A 17,892-nucleotide genomic window follows, 5' to 3' on the forward strand; every position below is an offset into this window, starting at 1 on the left:
TAACGATTAACCAGGTGTTCATTCACAAAATGTGCCTTAGTGTTTATCTCTAAAGTATAAACATTAACTGGTTGGTTACTATGTAGAATTTTATGCCTGTGGGTAGGGGCGGTGGGCGGAGTGTTTCTGCTGTTTGAACGAATTGAATGGATCACAGTCTGATTGGATAAATCAAGAAAACCTTCCTGAAGGACGTGAATTTTGGGTAGAGTCCAGAAGACCTGAGTAATCCCCGTCTAAATCTAGAGCAAGTTAGAATGGAAAACACCTAAGAGGGAGGAGTGAGAGGGTTTCTGATGTTAGCGCGCGCCAGACTCTGCAGCAGGAGGATCATCCCACTTTTCCCAGGAGGGGGCGCAATGACGCTTCCACCGCCTCTCCTTTTGCCTCCTTGTTCCTTCCCTCCCCCTGGTGCTGTACCCTCTCTAGCCGTCCGGCGGAATCTCGGTGGTTCCGGGCGGAAGTGAGGCGCGGAGCGGAACGGAACGGCCTCTGGTGACATTTTCTCCGGGCGGCGCGGAGGAGAGAAGGGACCCGGCGGCGACGGCGATAGCAGCGGCGGGTGTCCGTGTTGTTGAGCCTCGGCCCCTGCCCCCTCGCTCTTTTGGGGATCTGCGTCCGGAAGGAGAAGGCGGCGGCAGGAGGTGCCGCTGCTGAGACCGGGAGAAGTGTCACTGCGGCGGGAGAGGTTCTCCGATTAGCCAACCATTTAGCCTGTCCGGGCCCCGGACCCGGAGATCAAGGCGGCCGGGGACCGCAGGAGGAGCCGCCGCGGAAAGCAGGTGAGTTGAAAGGCCCGTGTGGCCTCGGGCCTCAGACCCCGGGGCTTGGTGAACTGGAGGCCCAGCTGAGGGCGGTGGGACCTGTCTCGGTGTGAGGCGAGCTGTGCCGGGGAGAGCGGGGAGTTGGGCTGCGTGTGCATGCCCCTGTGATGTATGTATATAGTGTATATTATAGGTGTGTGCCCACCAGGGTTTTGTGTGTATGTGTAGTCCGTGTATAGGTGATGCGTGTTGTGTGTGATGTTTGTGTTGGATTGCGTGCTCGTGTGTAGCCGTCGTGTGTGTAGATGGTCTCAGTAGAGCTTGTGTGGGTTGTGTGCATGTGCCCTTGTGTGTAGTCCACATAAGTTGTGTGTATTCCCGATAACTGAGGCCGTTGTGGTGCCTGGGAGAGTTGGGGGGGGGGGGTAGCAAGGGAGGTAGGCAGTTACATGTGGAAGAAGCTATGCCGGGAGAGAGAGGACTGTTTGTGTGTGTATACCCTATAACCGAGACCTTTGTGGATAACTATTGTGGATAACTATACCTTTTGGATAACTGGACTCTTCAGAGGAACTAGGTAGCGACAGGCTCTGTTTCCGTCCCACTAATTCAGGAGGTGTTTGTGGGTCGGAGAAGAGACTTAAGCTCCCGGGGTTCTCAGGGCCATTAGCTCTTCTTCTGGGTCTTGGGGCACGGTTCCGGAGCTGCCACTCCTCACTTTTCGTGAATAAGAGGCGCGTGTTCTTCCCGGGTTTTTTTTCCCCTCACTTCTGGGGTTGGGGGTGGGGAGCCCCGGGTCAAATTCGAGGGATTCCTTCCAGTCTCCTTACGGCGGGGTACTTGGGTCCCTGGAATTCTTTCTCTTTTCTTTGGTTTTGGGTTCATAACAGCCGGAACCCGGTTAAGCGTCTCCACCTCCTGGGGGAAGGGGAAAGAGAGGACCGCGGTCCGAGTTTCTGGAACTCCTGTGTTCTGTGACACTCCGGGAACCAGTTTAGGACTTTTCACTAGTCTAAGTGGGCCTAGGAATAATTCTTTCTAGGTTCCCCCTTAAGAGCCTGTTTTTTTCCAGTGGCCTGGTGCTTATGGACACCCATCTTTAGGAAGTCTGTGGAAGGAGATTCTTCTTTCCCTCACATACTCCCCACTCTTTTTTCTCCTCCTTTCCCCCTAGTCAGTTGGAGGACATCTTCATTCCTTAAATTTGCCTTTGGGAGTCTTATCTCCAACCCCGAAATTTCTGGAAAGAGAATATACTCCCTTTGCCTTGAACTTCTTTTCTGATCTGTATATACATAGTTGTTATGTTTTTTTTTTTTGGGGGGGGGAAGGCTGGGGAGGGAGAATAGTTTATTTTTTGTATTTTTCTCCTTCCTCATGCCTGCCTGAATTTTGGCAACTTTCAATAGGGAAAAAAAGCCCCACCAATGATTTATCAAGCCCTGGCCATTTAATTACAATTATATCTAGCAGTTTTCCCCATGTTTTATATTATTATGTGGTATCACAGGCCCAAGGTAATAATTTGAAACAGAAACTTGAATCAACCTTCTTCAGGCATAATTTTAAAGTTGGAGGTCATTAACTCCCTAATATGAGGTGGTTTTGCTTATTTCACCACTCTGAGTTACTCCAGCAATCTAGGCTCATTAAACCTATTAGGGGTTTAACAAGTATTTTTAATAGATCTACAATTGATAGTATAACCTGGATATGAAAGTGTCATAATTATATATGGTCATTGATAGTACCAGAGGTTCATATTTTGGCAGTATGATAATTTGTATGCTTCAGAAAAGCTTTTTTTTTTCCCTTTTCAGAAAAGCTTTTAAGTGAACTGCAATTAGATTATAGAGTTTTCTATATTTGTTTCAGAACAAACTAGCTAGATTTTATACAGTGTCCTATTAGAGAAATAAATATGTACTCAAGTTTTTTTAAAAAATTAGTACTTGTATTTTAATCAGTGAGGAATTGCTGTTCCCAGTTCAGATAAATGTATACATGCATGAATGAAGAAGCATTTTTTTAGGTGCTTACTGTGTACCAGGCCACTATGCTAAGTGCTGAGGTTACAAATTTTTTTGGAAAAGATTGTATCTGCTCTCAAGGAGCTTTCGTTTTAACAGATAACACCTCAATTATGTGACAAAAATAATCAGTTTTATTTGGGGGAGGTAGAGAGATGGAGTGAGGGTAAATGGTAAAATGGCTTGGAATATCCACTGAGTGGGACTTGAAGTTTAAGCATTGTTGGGTACTTGAACCAGCATATATAGGGGGCTAAGTGGGCTAGTTCACACATACTCAGTCACCAATCAAATGGGGGGGGGGGCTGGTGTTGAAGCTCCATAATTTACCATGTTGGAGAATTTTCTGCAGCACTGAGATGTTTAATGACTCACCCACTTAGCTAATATATCATGTTTGACTCGAACACAGATCTTTATTTCTTTTTTGTAAACTCTTACCTCCTGACTTGGAGTCAATACTGGTATTGGTTCCAAGGCAGAAGAGTGGCTAGGCCCAGGGTCACACAGATGGGAAGTGTCTGAGGCCAGATTTGAACCTAGGACCTCCCATCTCTAGGCCTGAATTTCAATCCATTGAGCCACCCAGCTGCTCCCCCTCTTCCCCCCAACACAGATCTTTCTGACTGACTTTATTCCTGAATATTATATTGTCTCTACATATTTAGAAGCTTAAGTATATCTAGTATGAGCTTTTCAGTGTCCATACAATTGTAGTGTAAAGAACCTGAGACCCAGTTTTATTGTCCCTTGGTGTGTGGGACATTGGATAGTCATCTAGCCCTTCTGAACTGCTAATCAGACATGTAAATTAGGGGAAGATGATCTCTGCTGACCTCACAGTTATTATGAGGATTAGATGAGGCAGAGTATATGAAAATGCTTTGAACACTTTGAAGTGCCATGCAAATATGAGATTATTATTCACTTACTCTGTGTAGTATTTCCATTTTTTAGAGAGGAATTTCAGTTCAGATATACAAAATCTAAGTGAAACAAGAAAAATAAGTTTTTGAAGGAATTGACATTGGAAACATTAAGTACGTTTTCCAAGGAACTTACATTGGAAGCACAAGTAAAAATGTACTTATTTCTAGGCCTTCAGTTAAAAAAACATTAAATGAGCAAGACATTATATTAGACTGATGATATAGTTAAGAATGAGAGTCTTGACCAGAAGACACTTATGTTGAATTATGTCCTACATGTATGTAAATAATTATAGAACAAGAGAAATTGAGTAAAAAAGAGATCTTTATTTCTTATAGCTTCATGTTTACTGGGGCTTTGGTAATAGGGATTTTTGTGAAAGTGGACTTCACTTTAAATTCACAATGTAATTGCCCTTTTACTTATGGCTTTTAATGGTTAATTTATCCTCTGCAGCAGCACTGATCCTGATTTTTGAATTCCTCCAAAGTAAAGATGAATGAAGGCATTCTAATTTAATGCAGTTATTGAAGGATTGTATTCTCTATGTGTCTCTTTCTGAAAATGATTAGTAATTAGTGTGATTGTTTATTTATAGTTTAATTTAATGAAGGAGTGTAATGTTCTCTGGTCCTCTTTCAAGTGATTTCCTAAATTGTCTCCCTCACCATATTTGTGAGCAGGCTCAAGGAGAATTTAGAATACCTGGGGTAGCAGCTGAAGTTCATTTCCAAATTCAGGACTGGGGATTTTGGACTCCTAATGCCTATTTTGATAATTTCTGTAGCTAATCATTTAGCTGTTTCTCATCTTATTTTTTAAGTGGGTGTCAACACTGGATTTAGTTTATTAATACTTGTAATGGTATGTATCTTTGTGAATATTTTCCAGTAACATAAGTTTAAGTCTTGTCTTTTAATATTTCATGAGAAGCCTGTGTAGTGAAAAGATTCGAGAGACCCAGATCTACAACAGGTTTGATGTGGGACTTAGGACAGCTCCTAAAATGAGTGTTGGACTAGATGTTCTCTTAAGATTCCTTCTAGCTCTGACATTCTGTGATGGTATATGAACGTTTGAAAGCAAATCAAAGTAGAAACCCATTTGTTTTTATCTCATTCTTTTCTGGACAGGATTTAAAAAAAATACCTCTTCGTTCCAGAACTGGATTATACTGGTTGTAAGTAGACATCTCTGTTTTTTTGAACATTAAACTAAAGTCATTCAGGGGATTCCATTTCTTTAGGCAGCCAATTCCAGACTTAATTTGTTAACTGTCATACTCTGGTCTGTTCTCTCAGTTGCTTTTTTCCTTCAGTTCCTCTGTGCCTTATCATTCTACCTACCATTTCTCTACCCTTAGTACTGTTGTGACTGAACTAAATTGAAATAAGTTGTCTTCATTTTCAGCTTCTGTGTGGGAAGCTGTTCTCAGCAAAAGTAGAATTCAGTTTCACACTCAACCCACAGGGCCTTTGGTAGAAAAGAGTGAGTGTGAAACTGAATATCAGTATAGCTTGTTTTTATTCTCTTGGCTTGTGAATCTCTCCTTCAGTTCAATTGAGAGAATATTTGTTAAGCCCCTACTGTGTAAAGTATTGGTTCTGAGGATATACTAATACCATATCTTCTTTCTTTATTGAAAATAAATATTTGTCTATTGTTTTTATATTACTTAAATTTATCTTCATATCCCTGTAGTCATCTTGTGTAACAAGGAATTATTTTAAAGAATTCAGCAAAAACTGCCTAAATGCATATATAGTTGCCTAATTATGTCTTATGTAATTATATATGATATATATATATATATATATACATACATATATATATATATATATCTGTATAGATAACAATATATGCACTATTCCACACTCATGAATCTCACTTCTGTGAAGGGGTTGGAGTAGGTGTCTTCTCATATTTTTCCTTTGGAACCACAATAATTTTTGCAATTTTGTAACATTTATTTTTGATTGTTTAGGGTAGTTGCTTTTTCTGTTTACATTGTTGTAGATATTATATTTTCTTGGCTCTGCTTACTTTGCTTTGTATCAGTTCAGTAAGTCTTTCCATGCTTCTTTGTTTTCATCACATTTATTTTCCTTAGGAAAAGTGATATTCCATTGTATTCATGCACTGTAGTTTGCTTAGTCATTTTGGACCACCTTTCTTTAAAGGCACTTATGCTAGAGTGAAGTTGAAGAGTCATATACATAAATAACCAGTGTATTATACTGGGATAAGTATGAGGGAGAGGTCTGTGAGAAACACAGTGATATAAGAAATTTGGGATGAGACTTAAACAAAATTCAAGGAGAGGAAGAACTTGTTTTTATATGTATGTTACCATCACTAAGAAATTCCTGGTTGGAAAACTTAATCCATTGCAGATTAGTAACTGCTCTGCAATTTAAAGATTTTCCTAGGATATTGTTAGCTGTCATAGAACAGGTTTATACAGCTTCCACATATTAAAAGTAGAACTTGAATCAAGAAGGTCTTCTGACTTCACTAATCTCTCAGGTATATATCACATGTGTATGTATATGTATGTTGTGTTGGCATATTAAAAGATGTTGCTGATTTTGCTAGAGATGCCAAAGTCAAATTAGAATGACTTCTATGACTCCAAGTTGAGTATCCCTTGATCCTCTTTTGGTTAGCATTTAAAGCTTCAGTTTAGTTGGCTTGTTGATTTTTAGAATGTCTAACAGTAATTAATGTGTGGTGGTTATTGTACTGGAGTATTGCTGTAGGCTTGTTCTCTGCCTTTGGCCAAAGTAAGTGATCCTTTCTCAATGTATGTCTATATGCCATCATTACTTTTAAGTTATCAGTAGTCAGATGGATTTTATAGAACTAAAAAGTTAAAAGATTTCAAATTGTATTTCTTAAGAGACTTCACGCCCCTTCCCCCTGTCCTCCCATTGTAAAGCATGCTAATAAATTTTTTAAAATGTACATATTAATGGTGAGGAAAGACTTTCAGGGTAGAACAGGATTCCTAATTCCTAAATCTTTAAATAAGGGGGTGGAGAAGTGGCCAGTGTTCAACTAGAATCCTTCTAGTTCCAGAATGTTTTAATTTTATGAGAGTGAAGGAGAAAAAGTTTAGGGCCTTAGTGTATAATAAAATCTGCCCAAATCTGAATTTTGGTGAAATCTAGGCCTGTAGTTTTCCTACCATTTCAAGGTACTGAGATATGAGTGGAAGTTACTGAAGAATAATTATTTTATTTTTCTTTTTTCAGTTAACATACTTTAATTTACTCCTGATGTGAATTTTCAGACTACTTTCCCACTACATGGAATTCAAGTCCAAGTATCATTAACTTAGTAGTATTGGTTTTGTAGAATGATTAAATTGTCTGCTAAAACTTAAGAGTTTGGCATGTGCAGAATGTTTATTGAAGGAGATTTTTATGGACTTGGTTAATAATGATTATTAAAGGAAAAGCATGATTTTGACTAAGAGAATACCTAGAAGAAGTTGATTGTAAAAAGCAATCTTTTCCTAGATAGCTAGACAGAATTCAGCATTCTTACATAATGTAATCAAAGAGAGGTCTTAGGAAGTGGGAGTATGGATGTAGAGGTATATATTTTAATTAGAATAAATAATAATAGTATTTAAACAGTATCCTATCTACATTAGTTTGAGTTTAAGCTATAACTAGCACAGTCTATCCTTAGATCAACATTTTTACCATCAAGGCTTTCCCAATGCTGCTCTGTTCAGCTTAGATATTTGTTATGAATTTTAGACTTGAGTGGATAGATTCAGCAACATTTAGCTCTGGGACTGCAGTTCTCAGTATGTAGTGACCTAGCTTCTTCTAATGGAGATGTGTTACAAGGGAATCACTTCAAAAGACTGATATATATTAATTTAAGGTCGCCAAGGAATCAGCTATGTAATTCCTAATTGAAAAACTGAAGTCAGCCGTCAGCCTTTTTTGGAGTTTAATTACAATAGGAGCAAGAAAGGAATTAGAGATATATAGAGAGAGAGAAAGGGGAGAGAAGGGAATAGGGCTTACATACCCCTTCTGTTTAGGCTGGGCCAAAAGGCCCAAGCCCTTAGATAGCTGGGGCAAAGAAAAGAGATCAGTCCCTATTACTCGGGTGTCCAAAATGGAGAAACAGTCTCAGAGGCCCCCACCTTCAGCTTCCTTCAGAGCAAGCTTCCTCAGAGCCCAGGAACCACACCGACCAAAAACTCAACCCCCTCCCCTCTAGTCTCCAGACCCTCCTATCTTTAAGGACACCATCTAAGTTGCCTCCCCTCAGTCCTCACATCTACCAATCACTCTTCATCAATTTCCCTGTCAATGGAGGCTCTAGCTTAACCCAGGACCTCCCAGAGGTTTCTGGCTTTTGCACATGTCTGTTGAAGGTCATATTTTCAAATAATTAAATCTTTACTCCTTTGCTACAGCCCTTTCTAAATCCTGTTAACTTGAGTATGGTAGAGATTGGAATAATTAAATTTTGATCTAGGCTGCAGCCCTTACTCAATCCTATTAGGACTGAATAGGGTGGAGATTTATTCCAAGTATCTCCATTGTATCAATTCTAAAATCAATCAAGACTCAAAGAAATTCCTGTTCTATGCTTAAGCATAGGTCAAAGTCCTTTCCATTGTTCAGCAAAGGGTTTCTGTCCTAAAGTAATCTTAAGAAGGGAAGAGAAGGAACCTCCCATGCCAATGGGGTTCCCATTCCAATAGACTATCAGTAAGAAATTTTCCAAGTATGAAATATCCCAATGGTGAAATTTCCAACATTTATAAGTCTAAGGAATTTTGAGGTTTACAGATGGCATGGCTCTTTCTTGAACCTGTGGTCTAGTTATTAAAAATTAAGTGGTTAAGATAAGGTCCTTATTAGAAATCTATATTCCTGTTGTCTGATGGTACCAATGTAAGATTCTTTACAATGTTCCTTATATTAATTGTGCAACTGTTTTAAATAGGACCAATTTTCTTTCTTCTTTTTGTCTCTAAAGCTCCTTTTATTCCTGACATTCTGCAATTCTCAGGTTTCCCCCCTTTCTGAACCTCATTTCCCCCTTTTTTTATGTGAAATTATTTGTCTTTGAGATCTCAAAGGCTTATTCTAGCTCTTCTCAGTTTCTCCCATGTCTAGTGGTTTTTGGACTAGCTAGTTTGTAAGTTTAAGTCAAAAACGGTTTTAAAATGGACCGTTCTTTATATCTCATTTGATGTGATTGATAACTTATTTGGTATTTTATTTGATCCTTTATCCACAGCCTGATACTGAGCCAGACACATATCAGTAGTAGTGGTGCCTGCAATATGAGTTGCTACTAGTGACTATTATCACACTTGGCCTATTTATAGAACTATATCAGTGGAAGGACTGCTGCCAGACAAGCCTGTTCTTTTCCTATGCTTGTAGCATGACAGTTTATGTTCAAGCATGGTGTTGTCCAAAGTCAATGCACTTTGGAGTTGATGTGGACTTTACAAATCCATTCCACTCTAGTGATAGTTTTAGTTTTTCCCTATCAGTGTCCTGGTACTCCTTAAATCTCTCATTAAGTCTGCCCTTCTTAGTATATTTTATCTTCTTTTCCTCTTTCCTTGATCCTGAGTCTTTTATATCCTTCCATGCTGAACCTTATTTATAGACCCCATAATCTGTTCCTCCTAAGGATTGGGTGGGGAGTGTAGCATCCCAAGCATATTCACATCTATGAAATATAGATGACTGTATTATTACTGTGTCCCCAAGCATGAGGCTTTACCGATAAGGTTTGTGAAGGTAACCTTGACCTGATCACGCGACCTATTGCCCAACACAAGTCCATTAACATGTTCGGAGACTTGCCCGGGAAAGCGCGGTTATGTCCTACACGCCCAAAAGGTGTTCCCTCCACTGTACCACCCAATCATGATTGTCTAAGATATGTGATGTAATTGTTACGTGATTAGAGGCATCCCTCTGCCTCCTCATCAATAAAAGCAAGGCAACCCCTGGAATCTCCTCTCTTTTTAGGAAGGTTCTTTCCCTAGATAGGATTACCGCTTCTCTCTCTCTTTCTCCTCCAAGTCCTTTCCTTCCCCGAGGCTGTGACCATCTCGGCCTGCATTCTCTGTCTTAATCTCCTCAACCACCTTATGTTCCATTATCCTCATTTTCCGCCTTAAGGAAAATCATAGGGGTTGCCTGCCCTATCCAACTACTGATTTGTCCGGTGTCTTTCATTTCCACCCTGGTTCTCGGTCCCTATCTCTCCTCGGTCCCATTACAAAGGTGAGCCCCTTCCCTTGTGGGACCCTGCTGGTCAGGGTAGTTCATTAGGAGCGAACCCACAGGGAGAAGCTTTTGAGGAGGAATGCTACTTGCAGGATGGCTCCTGCTAACTTCTTTTCACTTTTGTCTGATAGTTGCAGGGGTTTAGATACATAAATCAAGGTTGTTTTTTGCTTGTTGTAGCAGTCCTCTTTTAAAGTTCACCTCTTAACTTTACTGGCTGAAGAAACTATCTGAAAACTAGGTTACTTTCTGAAGTACAGGTTCTTATTAGGATAGTAGTACCATTGTCATTTAAGTTGGTATTTTGTGTAGTTATTAGATAAAAATGGATTACTTACCTTTTTTTAGTTTTGGCAAGATAAATCTATATAATTATACTATTATTGAATAAGCTTCTTTGCATATCCTCATGTAAAAAGTAATGACATCTTGTATTAAAATGAGCTCTTTATAGGGAAATTTGTTCAGAAAAGCTTCATTGATGATATTCAGCCTTTAGCTATCAATTCATTTTGAAACAATACTTATTTTTAAATAGCATAAGGCACAAGGAAGCCAAATTACATGTCCATGTTCTGAATCTCAAGTCATTCAAGGACCTGATTCTTTGAGTATTTTAGGTGAACCCTAAAGGCATTTTAATTTTTTTTTAATTTATATTGTAAAAAATTAATTCCCAGAATTCTCAATTTCTCCTTGCACCATAGAAGGCATCAATAAAAAAGTATATAAATTATGTCTTTTATGTTTCTGTTTATCAATTCTTTCTCTGAAGGTGAACATTCACAAATTATTCTTCAGATATTAAATCTATAGCTGTATATAATGTTCTCTTGGTTCTACTCATTTTGCTCTTTGTTATTTTATGTAGAGCTTTCCAGGTTTTTCTAAAATTAACCTGCTTATCATTTTTTATGGAACTTTATTTGTTTAAGTTGTAAGGGAATAGATTCATTAGCCAATTTTCCAAGGTTTAGTTTTGATGTCATGTGGATAAATATAATGTGTGAAGATCATATTTGAAATACTGTTTCGTGAATATAAGAACCTGATACTTTTCTTTAGATCAGTGGAGTAAAGTATGTGATAGTGGAAGAAAGATCTAGAGACAGAAAACCTGGGTCATATTTCTAGAATTGCAGTTTAGGTGTGTGACTTGCAAGTCAAGTGGCATAATTAATATGGCTTTGGACTTCGAGTCAGTCACACCTGGGTTTGAGTCTCTGCTACTTATTGTATGACATTGGGTAAGTCACTTCACCTCTTCTCATTTTCTTCCTCTGTATAATAAAAATGACTTCTACCTCTTTTCCACCTCTAATTCTATGATCCTATGATATAGAATTATCAACATCCTCATTTGTAAAATGAAGGGATTTTTCAACATAAACTCAAAAAATTTTTTTATGGTCATACATTCCATAATGGTTTTTCCACATTCAATTTAGTAGTATTGATCAATTCCAATGGAAGAAAATCAGATTTGACATTTAAAGATCTTGGTTTTCTTAGAAAAGAAATCCTGAGGGCAGCTAGATGGCTCAGTGGATTGACAGCCAGGCCTGGAGACAGGAGAACCTGGGTTCAAATCTGGTCTCAGACACTTTCTAGCTGTGTAGCCTTGAGCAAGTTACTTAACCCCCATTGCTTAGCCATTATTGGTTCTAAGACAGAAGGTAAGGATTTTTTAAAAAAGAAAAGAAAAAAAATCTTATCATATTCCCCATTTGCCTTTCTCAAAATGTTTTGAGTTCCCATTGAATGAAGTAATACTTTTAATTTCTTAACTTTCCTAACTAAGTTTGTTTGTGTGTGTGTGTGTGTGTATTTATATACATACGCATATGTAGTAAATTAGGTAATAATTAATTTTCTTGAAGGATTACTGGTATAGAAGTACTCCCTCCTGATTAGGTTGTCACAGTATGCCATTCTCATATCCAGCTCAGCTAACAATGTGGAATACCTTTAAAAAATTGACTGTGACAATTGCTGAAACCCACAGGAAGTAGGCATAGAATGCTCTTTTGAAAGCCTTGTTTTATTTCAGTTTTATCTTCTTGGGTTTACAGTTGGCTCTTGGCCCCTAATCTGTCTTAGCACTCCCTGTTCTTGCTCTTGTGAAAAGGTTTTCTTGGGTACTATTTCTTAGCAGCTATGAGTAGAATTGGCAAAGACTGGTGCCAGAAAAGAGAGGCAGGGGAGAGAGTATAGGTGGTTTGAATTGGAGATTGTCACAGTTGCATGTTTACTTTAGCTTGTATTAAAAAGTATCCCTAAGGTCATTGGTAAAGAAAGGAAAAGTGACAGGTAGCAAAGGTTAAAGATAAAAGCATTCTGATTTTCAGAATCATTGTTTCTTCAGGAAAAAATTAAATTCTCTGTGTTCGAAGAGGTTATGGCACCCGAATAAATGTTTTCTCATTTAAGCAAGTAAAATTAAAAATTAAAAATTCTTTTTGGATGGCCCCAACAAATAGTTTCTATTTTATAAATGCCTTTTATCTAACAGAGAATTACTTTTGCATTGCAACAGGAATTTTCATTATCTAATTGATGCTAGAATATATATTGCTTTCAAATTACAAATTCAGTAAAATAAAAAATAAAATAAACATGATAGACTTTTAAATATAGCTCTACTAATAGTTGTATAAAGAAATTTAGCCAGACTGTAAAAAAATTTTTAAATGGTGCATAGACTGACTATGCTAGAAATTGTGGTATTTGGGCTATTTAAAACTGAATTAAATGAAAAACAGAAGACCTCACATTAACACTCTACTCTGATATGAATGTACAAATACTCTAGATATACAAATATATAGGATGTAGTGGTAGAACATTCATAATCTTTGGAATTGGGACTTAATACAAGGTTAGCCACAGTATGACCTTTGGCAGGTCTTCCATATACAAAATGAAGGGATTGACTAAACGATCTCTCAGTTATAATGAACTGTTCATTATTTGTCAGTTGACTCCCCGCCAGGCTGTCTGTCTATATAAACACCTTTTAACTGCCCTAATAATGATAAGTGTTACATGTATCAACTTTCCATGTAGGAATATAAACACTTGAACTTTATTGAGTCCCTTTTAATTACTTTTTCATGTTTACCTTTTCATGTTTCTCTTGGGTCTTGTGTTTGAATTTCTGATCTTTTCCTCAGAAATGCTTGAAAGCTCTTTATTTCATTAAATAACTATTTTTCCCCTGAAGGATTATGCTCCGTTTTCCTGGTAGCTTATCTTGGTTGTAATCTTTGCCCCTTTGTCTTCTAGAATATCATATTCCAAGTCCTCTGCTTCTTTATCTTGTAATCTTTTAAATTTTGTGTGATCCTGATTGTGATTCCACAATATTTGGATTTTTTTTTCTGGCTGGTTGAAGTATTTTCTCTTTGACCTGAGAGTGCTGGAATTTGGGTATATTATTCCTGGGAATGTTCATTTTAGGATCTCTTTTAGGAAGTGGTTGGTAGATTCTTTCATTACCCTTTGAATCTAAGATATTTCAGCAGTTTTCCTTGATAATTTCTTGAAAGAGAATGTCTTATGCTCTCTTTTATCATGACTTTCAAGTAATCTAATAATTCTTTATCTCTTTTTGATATATTTTTCAAATCAATTGTATTTTTAATGAGATAATTTATATTTCCCCCCATTTTTTTCATTCTTTTGGCTTTTAAAACATTTTCTTAATGTCATGGAATCATTAGCTTCTACTTGCCCAATTTACATTAAACACACACACACATACATACACACATACACATACATACACACCTCTCACCTTCCACCTTTTATGTATTGATTCAAAGGCAGAAGAGTGGTATGGGCTAGGCAGTTGGGGTTAAGTGACTTGCCCAGGGTCACAAAGCTAGGAAGTGTCTGAGGCCAAATTGGTACCTAGGACCTCCCATCTCTATACCTGGCTGTCAATCCACTGAGCTACCCAGCATTTCTCTTCTACTACTCTTTATTTCTTTAACTCTTCCAGGAATTCTTATTGGTTTTGGATTCAATTACCATTTTTCTTTGAGGCTTTGTAACTGTTTTAACAGGGTTATCTTCTGAATTTGTGTCTTGGTCTTTTCTGCCACTGTAGTAGATTTTATGGTCATATTCATTCCCCCCCCCCCCCCCCATCCTCATTATCCCCCCTCCACTGCTTGCTCATTTTTATAGCCTGTTTTTTGACTTTGAGCTTTATGTTAAAGTTGGACTCTGTTTACCTGGTGGTGGTTAGGCACTATTCCAAGCTTTAGACTTTTTTCTGCTACTATTTTTAGAGCTAGTTCTAGGGAGTGGTTTACAGACTTTTAGTGCTTTCAGATGATTTGATCCCGATATATCTAGCAGCTGTCTCTGCTTTGGAACTATGACCAAGGCCCCTCTTTTGTGACTGATCCCTAATATTCTTCTTTGCCCTGGAATGGGGACCTTGAACTTCTTATGGGCAATAGAATTGCCAGTCACTGTCTGGTATACCCGGTACCATGGAAGGGTTCCCAGAAATCTCCTTCTGACACCTTACTATTTCTGAGTTGTGAGCTCCTGAAGCTGCTGCTCCTGGGGCCACAGTGACCCTGTGTGTGGGCTCTAGACAGGCTTTCATGTTGGTGTCACAGACTTTTCCTGTTGACTTCTTTAATTTTCTTAGGCTGGAAAAATGTTTCACTCACTTTTGTTGGTTCTGTTGCTTCAAAATTTGATTTGAGGCATTATTTTAAAGTTGTTGAAAGGGGAATGTTGAGTTCAGCTGGGTAACTGCCTCTACCATCTTTGTTCTGCCCTAAGTTAATGTCATTTGCAACTATTTTTGAAGGAACATGGGTTGTCCTGATTAAATTATTGCTGAGTGATTATAGTTTATCTCAGAAACTCCCCTACAATATTCTCATCTTGAAATACCTGCTTTAGTTGTTGGGAAACAAAAGATAAAGATAGAGTGGCTGAGTTATCTGGGAAGTCTAGAGGCCGAACCATTCACTGAAGTCACTTTCTTAAAACTTTTGACCTTTCCTGCTAGGAGGAGTTTCTCTGTTCACTGGCAAAAATAATGCAACGTTTTTTCCATATACCAGGTAAGATAGGTCAGCATCATTTTTGACTATAAATAAGAATCTTAAAAAATGAGTAGATTTGTGTTAAAGCATCTGCTCTCAATAGTTCAAAGCATCACCATCAGTTAATATTTATTGCATTTATAGTAAGTTACCAGTTACATATGACTTTAAGATTTGTTGCAGTTTTGTAAATATATTACTTATTCATTCAATGATTTTTACTGCAGCCCCCATTGGATCAAACATGGTAAGCCTTGTTACCATTTTGCAAATGAGAAAACTGCAGCTTGGAAAAATTACGTGACTTGCCCATCTCCACACAACAGTTATTAAATGCCTAAAGCTTAATTCAAATCCAGGTCTTCTAAGTCTAGTTCTTATTCTACTATACGTGCCTTTTGGCTATTAGAGTCTTGTTCTAGCCATTCAAATATAGGAAAGGTTTCAAACAACCTTGCACTTGAGGGGCTTACATTATTTTATATATAATATATTCTTAGGAGTCAAGAAATGTCATTTGTCTTTATTGACCTTCCTAGTTACTTAATGATTTAAAGCAAAATCATTCAGAATTAAAAAAATTTTTTTCCAGGGTTATTACTGTGAGGTATATACTTTCTTGGCATATAAAAGTTATTGTGTGTATTCATCTTTCTTTCCATTTATAGGACCACTACCCTAGTTCAGACTATTACTACCTCTCTCTTGTACTACTGCAGTATTTCCCTCAATTAGCTTCTTTGCTTTTAGTCTTTTTCTTCTCTTGTCTATCCTCTACACAGATGCTAGATGACATTCTTATTATGCAGATCTGGCCTTTTCACTCTAGTGGTTCCTTGTTACCTCTAGGAAATACACAAATTCCTTGGGTTAGTATTTAGCATAATCTGGTTCCAACCTAATTTTTTTTTTATGTAATTTCATTTTATGTGAAATTTCCAACATTTATAAGTCTAAGAAATTTTAAGGTTTACACCTTGCCATGTACTCTATGGTCCAGCAGAATTGATGATTTCTGTACCTTACACAGTACACCCATTCCTGTCTATGCTTTTGCTTAGTCTATTCCCTATGCCTAGAAGATAGTCCATTCTCATACTGCTATTTTCTATTATAATTTTATATTCTATTTCACTTCATTTGAAGAGTCATTGGCTGAATTGGCAGGGACCAAATTGCCCTGGGATCTTTTTTTCCCCTTATGCAGTTTTGCTTGATCATCAGTTTCCATGCTAGCCTTGACATTGATAGGGAAGATTTTATACAGAGTTGAATGATGGAGAATCAAGAGTGACAGACAAGGCAGTTGGAATGTTGGAGATAGGGGCTGCTGGGAAGATAACCAACGGACGGGGGTTTGGTTCTGAAACTTGGACTGAAAGCAGCTCCCTTTCCTATCTCAAGATTTGAAACCCACCATTTTCCTGAGGATTTCCCAGTAGTGTCTGATGCCCATATTGTCTGTGAATTAATCCTGTTTCTCTTCCATCTCAAGACCTGTGCCGATTGACTGGACATTCAGCTGCCTGAGAGGGTTTATCCTGGAGGGAGGGCCGAGTTAGTCCTGAAGACAGAAAGATCTCCCTCTGTGTCAGCTATACCTAAAGACATTTGTTGTTACTTTAACATCAGATTAGGATAGCCAGGATAGGGGAATCAAGAAGCCAGAGAAAGCTTCCAGGCTGGTCCTTTTGGCTGGATGCCTAAGCTGAAAGGACCCATCATCATTCTGTGTCTTAGCTTAGGGAACTCCTGTTTGACCTCTTTCCTAACCCCAACATAGTTATCCTATCCCCAATAAATAGTGTTTGTTTATTCAGTAGCAGTCAGATCTTTAAACAAGAAATTAGGTTGGTGGGTAGAGGATTAGTCCCGGAGGAAGATCTCTGTGAGAACTAGCAAAGTCCTGGTTTGGACCTTATTGATCTTCCTTCAGCAAGGGGTTATACCAGAGGGTCTTCCAGGAGGATTAGATTTTGTAAAACTTTCCTAATCACCTGTCATTACCCACTCCTGTGGTATGCCCAAATCTGGTATAGAGCTCTGCTTTACCTGTGTTTTCATCTTATTAGATCAATGACAGAGGGCATCTTTCAGGGAGTGAGAAGTAGCCATTTTGAACAAATAAACCTCCATCCTGACCTCCAGCCTCACATCTTCAATTGCCTTTTGGACATCTTCAGCTTGATGTCTCATAAACTCAAACCTGAACTCTGTCTTTCCCCGAAACCTTCCTTTCTTCCTAATTTCCCTGTTTGTGGGAAGGTGCTTAGGCATCCCGGATCAAAACCAAAATGTCATCCTTGTTATTTCACTCTCTCATTCTGTAAATTCAATCAGTGTTTAAGTCCTGTAATTTCTACCCAAATAACCTCATTTGTTTGCCCCTTTCTTTTCTCTGATACTGTAACCATGCAACCACCCTGATGCAAAGCCTTCTCATGCCTGCACTGTTGCAGTAGCCTAATGGTTGGTCCCTCTGCCTCAAGTGTCTCCCTCATTTGATTTTATCCTCTTTCATTCAGCTGTCAAACTGATCTTCCTAATGTACAAGTCTGAGTATGCCACTCCCCCAATTCAGTAAATTCCAGTGTTTCCCTGTTATCTTTAGGATCAACTATAAAAGCCTTTCATAACCAGGCCCTTTTCAGTCTTTTTATACTTTATTACTCACCACCCATCTGCGATTCAATGACATTGGCTTTCTTGCTATTTGTTCCTCCCTTGAGACTCTCAGTCTCCTTGTTCTGAGTGTTTTCATTAGCTGTTTGCTATGTCTAGAATATTCTGCTTCCTACATTTCCTGTCTTTA

General features: G+C 38.3%; 1 protein-coding gene across 2 annotated transcripts in view; it reads left to right on the top strand.

Annotated features, from left to right (window-relative positions):
* Positions 1 to 577: 577 nt before the first annotated feature.
* ARK2N (arkadia (RNF111) N-terminal like PKA signaling regulator 2N) overlaps positions 578 to 17,892 on the top strand; it is a 98,256-nt gene continuing 80,941 nt past the window's right edge. The window contains exon 1 of one of the 2 annotated variants that reach the window (XM_007486629.3): positions 578 to 782. The gene's annotated coding sequence lies outside the window, so the exon portion shown is untranslated. Of the gene's footprint in view, positions 783 to 4,857; positions 4,905 to 17,892 lie in introns of those variants that run through there. The other variant, XM_007486626.3, reaches the window with a different exon arrangement.

Source organism: Monodelphis domestica, chromosome 3 (genome assembly GCF_027887165.1).
Source record: "Monodelphis domestica isolate mMonDom1 chromosome 3, mMonDom1.pri, whole genome shotgun sequence".
Classification (NCBI taxonomy): domain Eukaryota; kingdom Metazoa; phylum Chordata; class Mammalia; order Didelphimorphia; family Didelphidae; genus Monodelphis; species Monodelphis domestica.